General features: G+C 48.4%; 1 long non-coding RNA gene across 1 annotated transcript; it reads left to right on the forward strand.

Moving 5' to 3' along the window:
• The first annotated feature begins 2,042 nt into the window (after positions 1–2,042).
• Positions 2,043–15,912, forward strand: LOC123374934. The gene is made up of 3 exons (XR_006581258.1): positions 2,043–2,106; positions 9,706–9,743; positions 14,621–15,912. It is a non-coding gene; the product is annotated as an uncharacterized LOC123374934 (long non-coding RNA).
• The last annotated feature ends 221 nt before the right edge of the window (positions 15,913–16,133 follow it).

Consider the following 16,133-nt stretch of genomic DNA (forward strand, 5'->3'; position numbering starts at 1 on the left):
CTGACAAGCCACACAAGATCTGGTCCATAGCCCTCTGGAACAGGGCGGGAGCCGATGTGATTCCGAAGGGTAGGCGACAGTATCGATAAAGCCCCTTATGAGTCACAATAGTCAACAGCTCTTGGGACTTTTCATCGACGTGCATCTGTAAATATGCTTGACTCAGATCAATCTTACTGAACTTTTGTCCCCCAGCCAGGCCTGCGAAGAGGTCATCGATGCGGGGAAGCGGGTATTGCTCTGCACACAACACTGGGTTGACAGTGACTTTAAAATCACCGCAAATCCGGAGAGAGCCATCTTTCTTCACTATTGGAACGATAGGAGTGGCCCATGAGCTATGGTTAACTGGTATTAGGACTCCATTGGTGACCAGGCGCTCCAGGTCTGCTTCAACTTTTGGCCTGATGGCATGTGGCACAGTTCGGGCTTTCAGATATTTTGGTGGACTGCCAGGTTTAATGTTCAATGTCACAGTGATTCCCTTCATACTTCCCAAATCATCTCCAAAAACAGCAGCATGTTTCCTTAGTATAGGGGTTAGACTGGTTTCTTCTTTAGTCATCCGGTGCACTTCTGCCCAGTTCAGCTGAATCTTCCCAAGCCAAGACCTACCCATTAAGGCTGGGTAGTCACCTCTCACCACAAACAGTGGCAATTTAGCCGCCTGTCCATTGAGCTCCATCTTAACATCAATAGTGCCCAACATGGGCACAGCTTCACCTGTATACGTCTTCAGAACAGTTTTTGTTGCCTTAAGCGGAAGATGCTGTAGCTTTTCCTTATACACAGTCTCAGGAACCAGCGAGACAGCTGCACCGGTGTCTAGTTCCATGCGTATCGGTTTGCCCTCCAATAAGGGGGTTACCCAGTATTCATGTGAGCCCGCTGCCAAAGACAAAACATGCAGTGGCACTTCCTCTTGTGAGGAGGTGTCACCTTGATCATCCTGGGTCTGCTCTAGAGTATGCAGGGTTCCTCTTTTTGTCGGCCAGACCACAGGTCTCTTTTTCTTTTGTTTACAGGCATACTCAATGTGTCCCTTTTTGCCACAGTGTCGACACACCAGGTCCTTACACCAGCATTCTGATGCCTGGTGACCCAGCTTACCACAGCGGTAACATTCTTGACTCTGCACCGTTTTGTGGGTCAGTTCTTGTGACACTTTTTGCACCCTAGGGGATGCACCGATGTATTGTGCCTCCCTTGTAGCCAGTTCCATGGAGACAGCAATATCAACAGCCTTCTGTAATGTAAGCTGAGCCTCTGTCAGTAGGCGCTTCCGTATAGCTTCACTGCAGAGGCCACACACTAACCTGTCACGCAGGGCATCATTTAACATCTCTTTAAATTCACAGTGTTCTGCTAGCTTTTTTAAAATGGCTACAAATTGTACAACTGTTTCATCTTCCTTTTGGTCTCTTTTGTGGAACCTATATCTTTCAACAATTACCAGTGGTTTTGGGGAGAAATGAGACCCCAGGATTTCCACAATGTCACTGTAAGATTTAGTCTCAGGCTTAACAGGGTGTAGTAAGCTGCGTAGCAGAGAGTAGATTTTAGCCCCTACAACAGTTAAGAATATTGGCACCTTCTTCGCTTCTGTAATGTCATTTGCAATACCAAAAAGCTCAAAACGCTCAGTATACACATGCCACTGCTCTGTATTCTCATCAAAAGGCTCCAGGGGCCTGGTCAGAGTAGCCATGATTTTTAGTTTCACTTTCACAGTCAGTGCAAACAAGCAGCTTTTTTTCTTTGTTTGGTCTTTACCTTGACTTCTACTTCCTTCTGTTACTGGAGCAGCACCGGAGTCTCACCCTCGTCGCCACTTGTTATATCCTTGGGGGCAGCCGGTTTAGGAAGAAATCACTTGAGGCCAGACAGCAGACAGCTAACAAAACCACCATTTTATTTACAGACACAGAGAGCTCACTCAGCCGGTTGAAACCGGCTGAGCTATCCCTTAATAGTCTAACTCAGTTGCCATAGTAACAAAACCCATGACAACCAAATACACAACAATTCTCTCTGCAGAACCCAGTGATCTTCGCCCTACCAAAAGCACTCAAGATGTTACCTTAAGTTTAGCCATAGTAATTGATGGTAGGTTCTCAGAAATGTTAGTCACTACATTCCTTCTTAGCCCAACTCACTGAGAAGAAAGATTTATTTTCTATTCAGCTAGCAGCAACTGAGTCAGCTCAAATTACAAACACCTGTCTTCAGTTCCTGACAACAGTTCACCTATTTAGAGAAAGCTGTAAATATTGAAAATAGAAACTGATTACTTAAATCTAGGACCTTGGCTACACTGGCGCTTTACAGCGCTGCAACTTTCTCGCTCAGGGGTGTGAAAAAAAAAACCCCTGAGCACAGCAAGTTACAGCGTTGTAAAGCGCCAATGTAAACAGTGCCCCAGTGCTCCCAGCGCTGTAAGCTAATCCCCCCAGGGAAGTGGAGTACCTGCAGCGCTGGGAGAGCTCTCTCCGAGCGTTGGCGCCGCGATGACACTCGCACTTCAAAGTGCTGCCGCGGGAGCGCTCCCGTGGCAGAGCTGTACAGCTGCAAGTATAGCCATACCCTAGGACTCCTGAATCTCCCTCCACTTCCCATTCAATTAGCCTTTTTTTGGAATGGATCACAGCTACTAGATTTACAGGTAAAAGGGAATTTAACAAACAAGATTGATCTGCAATTACCCACATAATTTTAAAGACAGGCAACAGACTACCATGAATGAGATCCTACTTTCTCGGGCATGGAACAAACAAAAATAAGAACTAGTTTTTGTCCCCTCATACAGTGGCAGAAAGACGTCTGAGATATACCTTTTATTGTTTAAATTAAAACTTTTATTTAAGAACTGAAATCTCTCAATCTTACCAGTGCTCAAAAGCAGGAAAAACTGTGGTAAGGCACATTTTGTTAAATTGAATGCTCACATGCAGTTAAAACAACACTATTTGTTAAAGTGCAAATACTTTATGATTAGTCATGTGGCTTATATGTAGCTTCATTGATTGTTGGAGATAACGTCTTCTGTCTTTGTATAATGTCCCTAAACTTCGAAGTCTCTAACTGAAAGCAACCTACACTTATGAGCTTACACTAATTAGGAGAGTCTGTACAAAATACTATTTATCATTTTTGTATAGATCCATGCCTGAACATTCACAGTAGCCTTTTCTTTCCTGTACTGTCTTGGTATTTCTCTGTTGATCCTTACACCTAAGTGCTAAAATAGTGTAAACTCAGGTTCTTCTTCGAGTGATTGCTCCTATGCATTCCAGTTAGGTGTGCGCGCCGCGCGTGCACGGCTCTTCGGAAGACTTTTACCCTAGCAACACGCGGTGGGTCGGCTGGGCGCCCCCTGGAGTGGCGCCGCTATAGCGCAGGATATATACCCCTGCCGACCCATCCGCTCCTCAGTTCCTTCTTTCCGCCCGTGACGGCCGTTAGAACAGTGGAGCGCAGCTTAGCTGACCTCCACCTCCCTAGCTACTCGTAGTTTCTCTCGTTTAGTGTATAGTTTATAGTTGTAGTTAACTTTATTTGTTTGTAGTATAGGATTTATTTTCAGGGGTTCGGGGTTTATCCCCTTCCCCTCACCCGGTGCCGGGTCCGATGCCCCGTCCACAGGGTTTTACAATGCTCGGCCGGCCACAAGCCATTGCCGGCAAGAGATCCTCTCCTAAGTGCCTCGAGGATTCTCAACTGACAGATAAGTGTTGCATTCGCGGGGCCTTTGATCCTAGAACAAAGGGGAGCGGGACTTTCGTCTCAAACAGCTCCTGAGGGAGGCAGCTCTTGCTCCTCCGCTCTCGGCGCCGAGCGCTGGTTAGTCTTCAAGGAGCGCTCCCTCGGCACTGGTTCCCCGGTGCCGCCAAGGCCTCCCGGCACTGGCCCTCGCTGACTCCGACGTCTGCTCGGCATGGTTCCCTCTCCTGGAGGAGGAAGAGGCACAATATACTTGCTGCGTCCGAGCCGCCTGCTCCGCAGCCGAGCGCTATGCTCAGTCGGATCGCCCGGCACCGATGTCTGCCGCGGCACCAACAATATCCGCACCATTAACTCCGGCCAGGCAAGAGCCGTCGAGTCCGGTGCCGGAAAGCTCCCCAGTACGGACCGTGGTCGAGCTCGCTATGACGCTGCGTCCGAGCTGCCTGCTCCGCAGCCGAGCGCTATGCTCAGTCGGATCGCCCGGGACCGATGTCTGCCGCGGCACCGACAATATCCGCACCATTAACTCCGGCCAGGCAAGAGCCGTCGAGTCCGGTGCCGGAAAGCTCCCCGGTACGGACCGTGGTCGAGCTCGCTATGACGCTGCGTCTGAGCCGTCTGCTCCGCAGCCGAGCGCTATGCACTGTCGGATCACCCGGCACCGAGGTCGGCTGCGGCACCGATAGTATCCGCACCATTAACTCCGGCCAGGCAAGAGCCGTCGAGTCCAGTGCTGGAAAGCTCCCCGGTACGGACCGTGGTCGAGCTCGCTAAGACGCTGCGTCCGAGCCGCCTGCTCCGCAGCCGAGCGCTACGCTCAGTCGGTTCACCGGCACCGACAATATCCGCGCCGTTAACTCCGGCCAGGCAAGAGCCGTCAAGTCCGGTGCTGGAGAACTCCCCGGTACGGACCGTGGTCGAGCTCGTGATGAAGCTGCGTCCGAGCCGCCTGCTCCGCAGCCGAGCGCTATGCTCAGTCGGATCGCCCGGCACCGATGTCTGCCGCGGCACCGACAGTATCCGCACCGTTAACTCCGGCCAGGCAAGAGCTGTTGAGTCCGGTGCTGGAAAGCTCCCCGGTACGGACCGTGGTCGAGCTCGCTTTTCAGCGGCGTCTGAGAGGCCCGCTCCGCAGCCCGAGCGCTCTACTATGTCAGGCTGCCCGGCACCGGTGACTGCTACGGCACCGACAGTATCAGCACCGTAGACTACGGCCTCGCAAGAGCCGTCGAGTCCAACACCTGAATGCTCCCCGGCGCGAGTTGTGGTCGAGCTCACTATTCCCTCCACGCTGGGAACATTTCCACGGCGAGGGAGTTGATGGCAAGGGCAGAGCCTGCGCTGCTTAACCCCCGACATCGCCGGTGCGGGTTATATGGTCTTTTGGCGAGCCTGTCTTGCTCACGCCACCCTGCGTCGGCACCGCAGAGCGGCACCGTCCCCGATCGCGGTTCCGCGGACGTTCTCGGTCCCGTCACCGATCGAGGTCCCGACGCCGCTCGTGGTCTCGGCACCGTTCTCCATTGCGGTACCTTTAGTACTCGCGGCACCGGCCAGCGTCACGTTCGCTGGCCCGGTACATTCGGCACCGATCCCGCTCCCGGCACCGCCCCAGGCACCGAGACTCCCGTACCCACTCCTGAACGTCGAGCCTCGCGCTCTAGGTCGACCGCCCAGCACAGCTCCGGTGGCAGGTCTCGTTCTCGGTACCGGTATGTCTCCCGGTACCGATTCCCGGTGCCGAGTCGAGCGACGTCAGTTAGAGAAGGAGACTCTACCAAAGGCTCTTCAGCTCCTTCAGGGCCACCCAGTCACGCATCGGTGTTGCCACGTGCGGACACTTCATATGTGCAGTACTCTCTTTTCCGATGTGCCCTCCAGAGTCTTCCAGGAGACCTATCAGAGGTCCTTCTACTCACCATGGCCGTACTGCCACACCAGAGGCATACCGGTGCTCCCATCTCACTCCGTTCCGTCGGAGCTCTGGGTGCCAGAGGCGGCAATTAGCCGTCCCCCTGCGACCAGTACGGAGCAAGCCCCGGTTCAGCCACCGGGCTCCCAGATCCTACCGGATCTGGAGGTCGTCCAGGAGTGCAAGCCCACACAGGACCCGCTTGTCCCTGGCCTTTCTTCTTCCTCCTCCCCAGCTGAGGCGGGGGCAGGAACATACTCCTCGGGCCCTCCTCTGATCGGAATGCAAGTGCATAGCATCATCCAGGGGCTACGAGTACCTAGGTACATCTAACCCCCCCCCCCGCTCCCTTGTCGTCCAGTCCCTCAATGGGATGGAACGCCATGGCCAGCAGGCACCAGCTCCTAAATCCTAGGGGGCTAGGCGACTGGTCTTACGGGGCCGTGCGATGTACTCGGCGGGGGCCCTGCCACTTTGTGTAGCAAACTAGCAAGCCCTGATTAGCCGCTACTATGGGTGGCGGTGGGCAACTTTACAGAGTCGGTTCTTCAGAACTCACGTCAAGAGTTCGATGCCCTCCTGGATCGAAGGAAGAAGCTGGATAGAGCTTCCCTCCAGGTCTAGTTGGATGCTGCTGACTTCGCTGCCACGACCCTGGCCTTGGGTATGGCCACGAGGCGCATTTCCTGGCTCCGGTTATCGAGCCTTCCCTCGCAGCCGCTGTCCACTATACAGGACTTGCCCTGCACTGGCAAAGGCCTGTTCTCTGAGAAAGCTGGCCCTAGGCTGCAAAGCCTGAAGGGCAGCAGGGTCACTTTCCGCTCTCTATTAGCATGCACACGCTGGTGCTTAGCGCCGACCTTTCCATCCCCAACCTCACCGCTCTTACCCTGCGCCTAGACAAAGACAAGACTTTGCCAGCAGGCGTCACTTATGCGGTCGTGGGCGTCAATCAGGCCCTCAAGGTTAAGGTCCTTCTAACCATCCTCGTCCCTCTTAGGGACCCCTCTCATGAGCGATTCCTCTTGCAACAGGTGCGGACGCTCCTCTTCATCGGAGCTATACAGGAGGTGCCTAGGGACGAAACCTAATCCCCTAGGCGAAGGGAGGTCTCAGACATATCCTAGACCTGCGGGTCCTCAACAAGTTCACGCCGCGGATAGGTTCCGCATGGTTCCCAGAGGGACCGTCATCCCACCCTTGGATCCCGGAGACTGTATGCCGCCCTCGATATGACGGGCACGTATTTTCATGTCCCCATTTCTCTTCCACATTGGCTCGTTCGAGGGACCTCCGAGCCCAAGTACCAGTCCTGTGGGCATCGACACGGACCTATTCCGGTGTCTAGGCCTGATCATCATTGGTAAAATCCACTCTGGTGCCCGCACAGGGAATAGAATTCATTGGAGCCACCCTGGACTCCAATCTCACCAGAGCCTGCTTACCTCAGCCTTGGTTTCATGTGGTGGTAACAATTGTACAAGGTCTACGGACCTTCCCGACAACTTTGACTCGCCCAGGCCTAGGTTTCCTGAGTCACATGGCTGTCTGCGCGTTTGTTTCCAAACATGCCAGGCTTCGCCTCTGTCCACTCCAATCGTGGCTCACCTTGGCGTACCACCCGGGCAGAGATACCACCCTGGTCGTCTCGTTCCCCCTGAGCATCCTAGGCTCCCTCGACCGAGAGTCAGTGCCCTCCCTGGTGTATCCAGGGATGCTGTTCCATTCACCCCTCGGGGTCCCTCATGACGGACACCCCATCTCTCGGCTGCGTGCTCACCTGGGTCAGCTTCGCACTCACGGCCTTTGGTCGGCCCAAGAGCTGGCCTTACGCATCAGTGTCCGAGAGCTGGGAGCAGTCTGCCTTGTATGCCAGGCTTTTCAGCTGGCGGATCGCCTCAGCAGATCCTTCCGGTCTCACAAGTGGTCGTTCCCTCCGGACGGTATCCATTCCGTTTTTCAGAAGTGGGTCTTTCCCCGCATAGCCCTCTTCGCTCCCGCGAGAGCGAAAACAGGGAGAAGTCCTCCTCATTCCAAGACCTCTCCCCGGGCTCAGTCTTGGAGAGGTTTCTGATGCCATGGATGAGCCATCGGCTGTCCAATTTCCACCGTTCCCGCTGGCTTGCAGGGCCCTGCTAAAACTCCGCAGGGGCAGAGCGCACCTGATCATGATCGCTCCAGCGTATCCCAGGCAGCACTGGTACACCAGGTCGCTACCCCTGTCGGTAGCCAACCCTATTTCCCTACCTCTTGGCCCAGACCCCATTTCGCGGGATCGCAGCAAGCTTCACCACCCAGACTGGTAATCCCTGCACCTCACAGCAGGGCTGCTGTGTGGCTAAACCGATCCGAATTACATTGTTCTGCCCCGGCTCTACAGGATTCTCCTGGGTGATAGGAGATCCTCCACTCGGTTAACGTATCTGGCAGAGTGGAAGCGTTTCTCCTGCTGCTACGAAACGCACAATGTTTCTCCCGCCGAGGTCCCGATCCAGTCCGTCTTAGACTACCTCTGGTCTCAAACAGCAGCATATGGCGCGGCCCTCATTAAGGGCACTCTTGGCAGCCATCTCTCCCTTCCACCCAGCGGGGAGTGGCCGCTCCGTATTTTTACGCCTTGTGGTTTCTAGATTCCTCAAGGACTTGGAGCGTTATACCCCCCCCCCCGGTTGGCCCCCGCCACAACCTGGGTCTTCAACCTGGTTCTCGCCAGTTTTATGATTGCCCATTCGGGACACTGACGACATGCTCGCTGGCATACCTGTCCTGGAAGACAGTCTTCTTTGTAGCCTTTCCATCGGCCAGGCGAGTCTCCGAGCTTCAGGCGCTCGCAATGGACCCACGGTATACTGTGTCTCTCAAGGACAAGTGCAGTTGTGACCGTGTCCGGCCTTCCTCCCTAAAGGTGGTGTCAGCCTCTCATATCATCCAGAATAGCTTCCTTCCGGTCTTCTTTCCGAAGCCACACTCATCGCAAGGAGAGCAACAATTGCCCTCCCTAGACGTCCGTAGGGCGTCCGCAATCTATATCGAGCGGACAACACCCTTGCGTAACGCCCCCGAATCTTCATCGTACTGGCATACCGGACGAGGGACATACCTGTCTCCTCCTAGAGGATTTTATCTTCGATGACTGGTGCATCTGCGCCTCCTGTGTTTAGCCCATGTTCCATGGAGCCACCTTACTGCACATTCCACCAGGGCTCAGGCTTCCCTGCTGCCTTCTTGGCCCACATACCCTTTCAGGGGATGTGTCGTGCAGCTAGTACACACCTTTGCCTCATTGGCCCAAGTATCCAGAGATGATGCAGCCTTTGGCACAGAAGTTTGCATTCTGCAGCATCTAACTCCGACCCCACCGCCTACATAAGGCTTGGGAATCACCTAACTGGAATGCATAGGAGCAATCACTCGAAGAAGAAAAGACGGTTACTCACCTGTAGTAACTGTTGTTCTTCGAGATGTGTTGCTCCTATCCATTCCAGACCCGCCCTCCTTCCCCACTGTCGGAGTAGCCGGCAAGAAGGAACTGAGGAGCGAATGGGTCGGCAGGGGTATATATCCTGCGCTATAGCGGCGCCACTCCAGAGGGCGCCCAGCCGACCCACCGAGTGTTGCTAGGGTAAAAGTCTTCCGAAGAGCCGTGCACGCGCGGCGCGCACACCTAACTGGAATGGATAGGAGCAACACATCTCGAAGAACAACAGTTACTACAGGTGAGTAACCGTCTTTTCCTCATCAGTCCAGTTTAAAAAGATTTGAATGACATAGGGCCCAATTCAGTGCTTAAGTACTTTGCTGAATCAGGGCCATAATGCAAATTTTGCTATAGCCGATTTTATTTAAACAGTAAGCAAATTTCATAGCACTTTATGCCCTAATTCTATGTCTAGGAGAGGGAGCTTTGAGAGGGCTATCTGCTAGCTTGCTAGTTTATTTCATCACTGCTAATTAGCCAGGAACCACTAAGAGTATACTACTGGTTTTGTGGTAACTGTAATGAGTGGATGTGTGGCGTGTCTTTAATAGTGGCTGTTTATTAACCAGTCTGCTTGCTTTGTCCTCAGCAGGATGTTACTGAGGCACGAGTAGCAGTTCCATAATGAAGGTGTGTTAAAGAGCCCCCTGAAGCAGCACTTCAGTGCATCTTTTTTCCTGTTAATTGTAATTGGGTTCTGAAATTGTATATAGTTTGTGTGTGAGAACACTGCTGCAGTTTAGAAACTTCATATAATTATTCCACTGGCAACAGATCGATAATGAAGTTTCCTTGTAGAAGGTATTATTCTAGCTAGCAGCATTGCACACTAGGAAGCAATACTATACCGAAGAGTCTATTTAGACAATTATTTTGATACAGACATTAAACAAAATGCAGTTTCCTCACCTCATCTCTTTTGCAGTCATCAAGATTCTCTATGTGGAATACCAACAATGTTATCCACCTTTGCTTTCTTACGACAGGAAAAAAATGGTTTTTCTCTTATTGTGGAAACATGCAAATATCTCTGCATATAATCCACCGAAAAGAGATAGTCAATGTCTGTCCAAATTTATCAGTGGAACACCTATTGCATTATTTCTCCTCTTTGGGAAATCCATAAGCTCATGCTCCAGTTCATTCCATGTTATGTCATTTTAGCTTAATGCCAGTTCCTGAAGTAACACCTTAGTCTGATTATTCATTCATCTATTTGTATTGCATAGAATCATAGGACTGGAAGGGACCTCGAGAGATCATTTAGTCCAGTCCCCTGCACTCATGGCAGGACTATTATCTAGATCATCCCTGACAGGTGTTTGTCTAACCTGCTCTTAAAAATCTCCAACGATGGAGATTCCACAACCTCCCTAGGCAATTTAGTCCAGTGCCTAACCACCCTAACAGTTAGGAATTTTTCCTAACGCCCAACCTAAACCGCTCTTGCTGCAATTTAAGCCCATTGCTTCTTGTCCTGTCCTCAGAGGTTAAGGAGAACAACTTTTCTCCCTCCTCCTTGTAACAAACTTTTATGTGCTTGAAAACTCTTATGTTTCCTCTCAGTCTTCTGTTCTCCAGATCTAACAAACTCAATTTTTTCAATCTTCCGTCATAGGTCATGTTTTCTAGACCTTTAATCATTTTTGTTGCTCTTCTCTGGACTTTCTCCAATTTCTCCACATCTTTCCTGAAATGGGGTGCCCAAAACTGGACACAATACTCCAGTTAAGGCCTAATCAGGGCGGAGTAGAGCAGAAGAATTACTTCTTGGGTCTTGCTTACAACATTCCTGCTAATACAACCCAGAATGACGTTTGCTTTTTTTGCAACAGTGTTACACTGTTGACTCATATTTAACTTGTGATCCACTATGACCCCCAGATCCCTTTCCGCAGTACTCCTTCCTAGGCAGTCATTTCCCATTTTGTATGTGTGCAACTGATTGTTCCTTTCTAAGTGGAGTACTTTGCATTTGTCCTTATTGAATTTCATCCTATTAACTTCAGACCACTTCTCCAGTTTGTCCAGATCATTTTGAATTTTAATACTATCCTCCAAAGCTCTTGCAACCTCTCCCAGCTTGGTATCATCCCTAAACTTTATAAGTGTACTCTCTATGCCATTATCTAAATCATTGATGAAGATATTGAATAGAACCGGACCAAGAACTGATCCCTGCGGGACCCCACTAAATATGCCCAGGACCGGCTCTAGGCACCAGCAAAGCAAGCACATGCTTGGGGCGGCACAATTCCAGGGGTGGCATTTTTTGCTTGGGCAGTTGCGCTCTTGGAGCTTGGGGCAGCAAAAATCCTAGAGCCGGCCCTGAATATGCCCTTCCAGCTTGAATGTGAACCACTGATAACTGATAACTACTCTATGGGAATGGTTTTCCAACCAGTTACGCATCAACGTTAAAGTAGCTCCATCTAGATTGTATTTCCCTAATTTATTTATGAGAAGGTTATGTGAGACTATATCAAAAGCCCTACTAAAGTCAAGATATACCACATCTACCGCTTCCCCGCCCATCCACAAGGCTTGTTACCATGTCAAAGAAAGCTATGAAGCTGGCTTGGCACAATTTGTTCCTGACAAATCTATGGTGACTGTTACTTACCACCTTATTATCTTCTAGGTGTTTGCAAATTGAATGCTTGATTATTTGCTCCATTATCTTTCCGAGTATGGACGTTAAACTGACTGGTCTGTAATTCCCTGGGTTGTCCTTACTTCCCTTTTTATAGATTGGCACTATATTTCCCCTTTTCCAGTCCTCTGGGATCTCTCCTGCCTTCCATGAGTTTTCGAAGATATTGCCTTCCATGAGTTTTCGAAGATATTGCCTTCCATGAGTTTTCGAAGATAATCACTAACGACTCAGATATCTCCGCAGTCAGCAACTTGAGTATTCTAGGGTGCATTTCATCAGACTCCGGTGACTTGAAGACATCTAACTTGTCTAAGTAATTTTTAACTTGTTCTTTCCCTATTTTAGCCTCTGATCCTACCTCATTTTCACTGGCATTCACTATGTTAGATGTCCAATCACCACCAACCTTCTTGGTGAAAACTGAAACAAAAAAGTCATTTAGCAATTCTGCCATTTCCACATTCCCCCCCACCAAATTGAGTAATGGGCCTACCCTGCCCTTGGTCTTCATCTTGATTCTAATGTATTTGTAGATGTTTTCTTGTTACTAGTCTCTAGCTAGTTTAATCTAATTTTGTGCCTTTTCTGATTTTGTCCCTACATACTTGTGTTATTTGTTTATATTCATCCTTTGTATTTTGATCTAGTTTCCACTTTCTGTAGGTAGTCTTTTTTGAGTTTCAGATCACTGAAGATCCCCTAGTTAAGCCATGGTGGTCTCTTGCCATACCGCCTATCTTTCCTATACAGTGGGATAGTTTGCTCTTGTAACCTAAATAATGTCTCTTTGAAAAACTGCCAACTCTCTTGAACTGATTTTCCCCTTGACTTGCTTCCCATGGGAACTTACCTACCAACTCCCTGAGTTTGCTAAAGTCTGCTTTCCTGAAATCCATTTAGGGCTGTTGATTAATCGCAGTTAACTCACGCGATTAACTAAAAAATTAATGGCAATTAAAAAAATTAGTCGCAGTTAATCACACTTTTATCTCACTGTTAAACAATAGAATACCAATTGAAATGTATTAAATATTTTTGATGTCTTTCTACATTTTCAGACATATTGATTTCAATTACAACACAGAATACAAAGTGTACAGTGCTCACTATATTATTTTTTTTACAAATATTTGCATTGTAAAAATGATAAACAAACAGTATTTTTCAATTCACCTCATACAAGTACTGTAGTGCAATCTCTTTATCATGAAAGTGACATTTACAAATGTAGATATTTTGTTACATAATTGCACTCAAAACAAAACAATGTAAAACTTTAGTGCCTACAAGTCCACTCAGTCCTGCTTCTTGTTCAGCCAATCGCTAAGACAAACAAGTTTGTTTACATTTGCAGGAGATAATGCTGCCCGTTTCTTATTTATAATGTCACCTGAAAGTGAGAACAGGCATTTGCATGGCACTTTTGTAGCTGGTATTGCAAGGTATTTATGTGCCAGATTGCTAAACATTCATATGTGCCTTCATGCTTTGGCCACCATTCAGTATTAGGTGAATTGAAAAATATTATTTATTTTGGTTTTTTTACTGTCCAAAAATTTGTAATAAAAAATAATAATATAAAGTGAGCACTGTCACTTTCTATTCTGTGTTGTAATTGAAATCAATATATTTGAAAATGTAGAAAAAATCTAAAAATATTTAAATAAATGGCATTCTATTATTCTTTAACAGTGCGATTAATCGTGATTCATTTTTTTAATCACTTGACAGCCCTAAATCCATTATGTTTATTGTGCTATATAGTATATACCTATTGGCTGTGTTTAACAGGAGGTTAAACTATGTCAGCAGTTCTCAAACTGTGGGTCGCGAGCCCATTTTAATGATATCACCAGGACCAGTATTAGATTTGTTGGGACCCAGGGCTGAAGCTGAAGCCTGAGCTCCACTTCCACTTGAGGTGGTGGGGCTCGGGCTTGGGCTCAGGATCTGGCTCCAGCCCCCTCTCCCCCAATCCAGGGTGGTGGGGCTGCAGCCCCCTCTCCTCCAACCCAGGGTGGTGGAGCTAGGGTCACATAGTAATTCTGGTTGTCAGAAGCTGATCGCAATGTAATGAAGTTTGAGAACTGCTGGACTAGGTTATCATAATAGTCTCTTCTGACTTTATAATCTATTAAAGCATCCTGGATAGGCACCGACTGTGTGGGTGCTCCGGGGTTGGAGCACCCATGGGGAAAAAATGGTGGGTGCTGAGCACCCACTGGCAGCCCCCATACCAGAACCTTCCCTTCACCCCAGCACCTCCTGCCTGCCAGTGGGCCTCACCGATCAGCACCGCCCCCTCCCTCCTGCCCACTGCAATCAGCTGTTTCACAGTGTTAGGAGGCACTAGGGGGAGGGGGGATGAACGAGGATGCAGCATGCTCAGGGGGAGGGGATGGGACTGGGGGGAAGAGGCAGGGCAGGGGCGGGGGTGGGAAGAAGCAGGGCGGAGGTGGGGCCTTGGGGTAAGGGATGGAGTGGGGGCAGGGCCTGGGTGGAGCCTCTCCCCCCCCCCCCCCGGCAGATTAGAAACTCAGTGCCTATGGCATCCTGTGCTAATTGAAGGGGAGTTGCTACATTCATCAAATCTTATCCTGTGGTTACATTAGTCACTACTGATGAGAGAAATTATTCTCTTACTTTCTAGCAAAATGTTTAACAGTAATTTTAAGATCTGGTATATATAATATCTTTGATTACTCAATTTTCTATCAAAGCTATGTACCAGTGACTCATTTTACAAATAATGAAACCATTTTTGAAGTAGCCTTTAATATTATGTTAACACTTATATTATATACAGAATTCCACTAAAGAAAAACTCTCTGAAACCTTCTGTCTTTATCAGGAAAGGATTAGACAAAGACTGGAGGCTGCTAAATCCAAAAGGAAGTTTTTCTATTCCAAAATTCATGATTCCTCAGACTAGTTTTTGTTTTTCACTGTTTTCAACCTCAATGTTCAACTTCTGAGACCATTTCAATGCACCTGTAAATGTCTGGCTAGAAGCACAGGAATCAGAGACTAAATAACCATATGAATATTCCCTTTCTACATGATAAAAAAAATAAAGAACTACTAACAGAACAGAACTACTAATAAGAGAACCACTCTTTGCAGATTGTGCCTTCCTAGCACATGCACAGGGAGATCTCCAATGCATCGTAGATCGCTTCGCTGAAACATCAAAATTGTTTGGCCTCACAATCAGCCTGGAGAAAACTGTGGTGTTGCACCAATCATCTTCATCACTCCATGCTATATCCCCTACCATATCGATTAGTGGAATCCAACTAAAGCAAGTTGGCAGTTTTACCTCTCTCGGCAGCAACATCTCCAATGATGGATCTCTTGACAAAGAGCTCATGAAGAGGATACAGAAAGCTTCTCAGTCACTAGGAAAGCTATGTAACAAAGTCCTGAAATCCCACAACATAACCCTCTCAACAAAAATAAAACTTTATAATGCCTTTGTGCTCACATCTCTCCTCTGGGGCTGTGAGACCTGGACATCATACAAATGGCATATCAAACAGTTAAAGGCCTTCCATTTGTGGTCTCTGCACACCATTATGGGGATCCGCTGACAGGATAAAATTACCAACCTGGAGGGTTTCCAAAAGTCAAATGCCATAAATATTGAGGCCACGCTGATAAAAGCCCAACTACGCTGGGCTGGACACATCATTAAGATGCCTGAATATTGACTTCCCAGAAGAATTTTCTATGGAGAATTGGCACAAGGACACCGGAATCAAGGCTGCTCCAGAAAGCAATACAAGGACAGCATCAAGAAGAGCATACACTTTGGTGCAATAAAACTGGATGATCTTGAGAAGACTGTGTTAAATAGATCAGCCTGGCAACACACAACACTCAGAGCTTTTCAAGCCTTTGAAGAGGACAGAAATAATCGATTGTTAGCTGCAAGGGAAAAGTGTCATACTACTGCTATAGCTACCAAGACGCTCCCAATGACTTTGTCTGCCCGATCTGCTCACTCCAAAATCCACAAAAAGAGAGACCATGAAAATGTCATCGTCAAATCAACACACACACACACACACGCTGAAAAAAATAAAGTATTTGTTCAATCCATCAGTGAACACAACAGCAATATTTTGAAATAAGTGACAAGGGGACATTCTATTCCCCATAGATTTTGAGGGAGGAACCATTTAGTATATTATAGGAATTACCATTATGACAAATCAAGAGTCCCTCTAGCAGAACAATTGATCTTGGAAAACAAACTACTTTCTCCAAAAGCAACTGATCATTGGAACTTCCAAGAAAAAAAGAACTTAAATTGAACAAGTTCAGTTGCAACTTGCCAAAATTACCACATACCCCAGGGCATG

This window comes from Mauremys mutica, chromosome 7 (genome assembly GCF_020497125.1).
Source record: "Mauremys mutica isolate MM-2020 ecotype Southern chromosome 7, ASM2049712v1, whole genome shotgun sequence".
NCBI classification, from domain to species: Eukaryota; Metazoa; Chordata; order Testudines; family Geoemydidae; genus Mauremys; species Mauremys mutica.